Here is a 5335-nt window from a genome sequence, read left to right on the forward strand (position 1 = left end):
GAGGTTCTATCCAATTTGAAAGCAATGGCACCAGTTATGGTCATTCTTGCTGATGGTAGGGAACATATCTCTGTTTTGGAAGGCATAGTTGTTCATGGGGCTGGTCTAGTGTTGCAATCAGTTTATTATGTTGAGGAATTATGTTCAGATTTGATTTCTGTGGGGCAATTGATGGATGAAAACCGGTGTGTTGTTCAACTTGCTGATCACTACCTTGTTGTCCAGGACCACACTTCGAGGACGGTGATTGGAGCAGGGAAACATGAGCGTGGGACGTTCGTTTTCCGCAGCATGGAGTTTGCTGGTTCTGTGACGACACGATCAAAGGAGACTTATGATTTGTGGCATCACAGGATGGGTCATCCGTCTGCAAAAATTGTTAGTCAACTTCATAATGTTTCAGTTTCAGTTTCTTTGGAGAATTTGAATAATGCTTGCGATGTATGTCTTCGTTCAAAGCAAACTCGTGCTCTTTTTCCGAGCAGTATGAATAAAACCAATACCGTTTTCCAATTGGTTCATTGTGATTTATGGGGGCCTTACTGTACTCCAACTTATTTGGGTGCTCGTTATTTTTTAACAATCGTAGATGACTACTCCAGAGGTGTTTGGCTTTTTCTTCTCAATGATAAAACTGAAACAGCCACGCAAATCAAATACTTTCTAGCCTTGGTTTCACGACAATTTGGAACTCAAGTCAAGAAAATATGAAGTGACAACGGCACCGAATTCCTCTGTCTTACCAGTTTCTTTCGCGAACAAGGGATCGAACATGAAACCTCATGTGTTGGGACTCCCCAACAGAACGGTCGTGTAGAGAGGAAGCATCGCCATATTCTTAACAAAGCTAGAGCATTGAGATTCCAATCCAACCTGCCGATGCAATTTTGGGGTGACTGCGTTTTAACTGCAGCATATCTGATCAATAGAACTCCTAGTTCCATCCTCCAAGGTGCCACTCCTTATGAACTCATGTACAATGCTAAGCCTGGATATGATCATCTCAGGGTATTTGGAAGCTTGTGTTATGCTCACAATCAGAATCACAAATGGGACAAGTTTGCAACTAGAAGTAGAAAGTGTGTGTTCTTAGGTTATCCTCATGGTAAGAAGGGCTGGCGTTTGTTTGATCTGGAAAAAGAAGAGTTTCTCGTGTCCAGAGATGTGGTTTTTTGCGAAACAGTTTTTCCTTATGCCACACCATTGTCGACATCGGCTACGAATGAAGACGCTGATTCAGAAATTCATTTATGGGCTCCTTTTTCAAGTGTGTTGGAATTTGATTCACCAATTTTGCTGGGCCCATTAAACACTCTAGAAGCCCAAGATGTTTCTTCCACAACTTTGTTGGATCCATGCCCATCATCGATTCCTTCTCCACTCATGCCTTCCTCTTCGCCGACTTTGACACCGTCTCTACCTCCGATACCTGATTCTGACCTAGCTCCCGAACCAGAACAACCGACTGCTCCCAATCCGACCTCGCTACCCACACCAACGCCAGCTATAGAAAATCTCTCTACCTCAGCTGCTATGACGGCACCGCCAGAGGAGGCTCTCGGTCGGGGTCATCGCAAGAAGATACCTTCGGTCAAATTGCAGAACTTCGACACTTCTGCTCATCCCGTGAAGAAAGCTTCGGCTAACTTGGCAATACCTTCCGGTTTGCATCCGCTTTCTGACTCTGCCAATGGCGTTCGCTTCTCGCCTCAACATCAAGCGTTCATTGCCGCCATTACATCTGCGATTGAACCAAAAACATATCATGAAGCAGTTCGTGATCATCGTTGGCGGAAGGCTGTGGGATCCGAATATAATGCCCTTGAAGATAATGAAACATGGACATTGGAAGACTTACCTCCGCGAAAAACAGCTATCGGGTCTCAGTGGGTTTTTAAAATTAAGCATAACTCTGATGGCTCCGTCGAACGGTACAAAGCAAGGTTGGTCGTTCTTGGCGACATGAAGCCTCCACCTGGTTTTACAGCTCCCGATAATAAGGTTTGTCGTCTCCGGAAATCTCTTTACGGTCTTAAACAGGCTCTGCGTTGCTGGTTTGAGAAATTTCGAACGGCGTTGGTCGGTTACGGCTTCAAACAGTGCTTGTCTGACTATTCTCTGTTCACCTACAAGAAAGGCTCCACGATGTTAAATGTTCTCATCTATGTAGACGATCTTATCATCTCCGGTAGCACCAAAGAGGTCTCAGACAGTTTTAAGCGGTACTTGTTCTCATGCTTTTGTATGAAGGATCTTGGGCCATTGAAATACTTTCTTGGAATCAAGGTGGCCAGGAGTTCAGAGGGTATGTTTCTTTGTCAACGCAAATACACTCTAGATATAATCAAAGAAGCAGGGCAATTAGGTTGTAAATCTGTGGAGTTTCCCCTTGAGCAGAACAACAAACTGGCGCTTTCCGAGTCTCCTCTCTTGACGCAACCAGGTGTGTATCGCTGTTTGATTGGTCGACTTATATATCTTGCTGTCACTAGGCCAGACTTGTCCTATTTTGTTCACTTTCTCGCTCAGTTTATGAAATCTCCTCGTGAAGATCACTGGCATGCCGCACTACGTGTCGTCAAATACTTGAGCGGTACTGTTGGACAAGGTATATTGTTACGTAGCGATTCTGACTTGCAGTTGAATGATTGGTGTGATTCGGACTATGCTGGTTGTCCTCACACTAGAAGATCAGTCATGGGGTATTTTATACAGCTCGGCACTTCACCCATTTCTTGGAAAACAACAAAGCAACGCACTGTCAGTCTCTCTTCCACCGAAGCCGAGTACAGAGCGATGCGATGTGTTGTACAGGAACTCATCTGGCTAAAGCGACTCCTGATCAGTTTGGGCGGCACACATTCTCAACCAATGTGTGTTCTTTGTGACAGTAACTCCGCTATTCATATAGCAACAAACCCAGTTTTTCACGAGAGAACCAAACATATTGAAGTGGATTGTCATTATGTTCGTGATGAGGTTACTAATGGTCAGATTACTTTGTCTCATGTTGACACTACCATTCAGTTGGCTGATATCTTCACCAAGGCTCTAGGGACAAATGAGTTCTATTCGTTCCGGTCCAAGCTGGGCATCCACAATCTGCACGCTCCAGCTTGCGGGGGGTATTGTGATATCTTCTATATCCCACTCAAGGATATTATATCAATTACATTGATCATTCTGATTCAGTCTTTATTGTACAATCTCTTGCTTTAGGAAACTCTCTCTTGTATATATAACTTGAGACGATTATCACGAAAAACACGATTGAACAGATTGTCTCTGCGTCTCTTTAGAAGGCAACTAAAAAAAACCTAAAAATTTTAAGAAAAAAACTCTTTATTTTTATTGTTAATAAAGATATTTCTAGTTATATTAGAATGAACGATATAACTGGTTCGGGGACAAGTTCTGAAGATCCTTTCTTGTTTTACATGGACGCGAGCAATAGTGGCACAGTCAGTCAGTCACTATTACCATCATTGTCGCGGTCACTACCATCCCATATCTTCTCCATCTCAATCTCCATCTTGCATCAAAATTGCATTACGATACGATACTACAATCAATCATTAAAATTCATCAATTATCCTACTATATTAATTGAGAAGTACATCTATGAAAATAACATTAGAAAGTATAAAAAATTTACATTGGAATGCCATTATAAATAGTAAATTTATATTTATAACTGATATATTTAAACGTAATAAAAAGTTTAAAATTATAAATATTTTACATTTAAATATTTATAAATATTATAAATATTATCAGTTGAGTTTATGTCTTCCAAAAACAATTTTCAATCCAAAAAGTTAGTCAAAGTTGCTTCCAAAATCTGCGACTGTAGCTTAAAAGATGGTCAAGCTTTTGAATGAAGTAAGGCTCCAATCAAATCTTTATCCTCTAAGGCAAAGATGATCTTCCTAAAATTATGACTGAGCATACTTTCAATAGACCATAACCAACTTTGGATACAAGCATCCAGTTTAGAGTTGATCAAAGCAAACGACTTCCTGCTATGCAATAATACTTCACCGAATTTATTTCTCAAAACTCAGGTTGCTTCATTAACATTTTAATCTTTGTCCAAAAATGATGCAAAGTTACATTTTAACCATCCAAGAGGGGGGGGGGAGACCAGAACTTTTTAACCTGGATAAAGTTTGACTGGCAACTCCTGGGCACTCTCTCTTATTTTTGTGATTGTCTTAGGAGCCCTAAACTTTTTGCCCTTTATGAAGAAAAAATATTTCTGTTTTTCCAAATTTGCCAGAGAATCCAATGGAAAGCTTTCCTTAACTTCATCTGCATTTTACTATATTTACCCACAAGAAGCAAAAAATAGAAGTTCTAAGGACTGAAATTCATACCCATTAATCGGATATGGGAAGCTATAGAGATCTCAAATTTGTCTGGCTACAGTACAGGAAAAGAGAACATGGTTGGAGATTCTCCTTCCATGCCAAAATTTTGACATCTAGAATCGGTTTTCAAGCCACTGACTTACATTTTTTCCGCTACCAGGATACCTCCAGATATTGTTTTCCTCATGAATGTTTTAATTTTGGTGGTAGTACTGTTTTCCAAAGCTGATCTTTGATGAGAAGGATAGAAGGTTGCATTAGAGCTTCTGTTACCATATCAATTCTCTCTCATTTGTAGGCAGCCCAATAACCTAATTTAACTGAGTAAGCTCCACTTTTTGTATGTTCCCAAATAAATAAATCCCTCAAAAACGGAACTGGCTTGAGTTTGCGGATCAGCTCGATATCCCTAGGATAGAAATGATTATCTAGTTTTTCAAGATCCCAAGAATGAGATGCCACATTAATGAGATCCTTAACTTTTAAGTCCACGTCAAAATTAATATTCTTCATAAGGGGAGCTCGCATAACACCATCAAGAATCCAACGAGAAGACTTGACAAAAATGGACTCACCATCTCCAATCAGTTGTCTAAGCCCTCCTTTCAAAAGATCCCTCCCATGAAGAATGCTTCTCCACACAAAAGATGGTCTGTCTCCAAGATTTGTATTTAAGAAATCACCCTCCTCAAAAATATTTCTTTTAAAGAAGAGATCAAAAAGGTTGTTTCTATCTTGCAAAATCCTAGAGGCTTGTTTTGCCAGAAGAGCTTTTCTTAGTAGACAAAACTTCTCCGAACCAATTCAATCCAATGCGTTTTCCTTTTATCCTCTGTAGAGTCCCACCAAAAAGCCGATGTTAGATTCTCACAATTTTTCTTGGGAAGTTAGAAACACGACATTGCGAAAACAGGCATTGCCATAGCTACTTCTTTTAACAGAATTTCTTTCACCCCCCCCCCCCC

Source organism: Camelina sativa, chromosome 18 (genome assembly GCF_000633955.1).
Source record: "Camelina sativa cultivar DH55 chromosome 18, Cs, whole genome shotgun sequence".
Taxonomy (NCBI): Eukaryota; Viridiplantae; Streptophyta; class Magnoliopsida; order Brassicales; family Brassicaceae; genus Camelina; species Camelina sativa.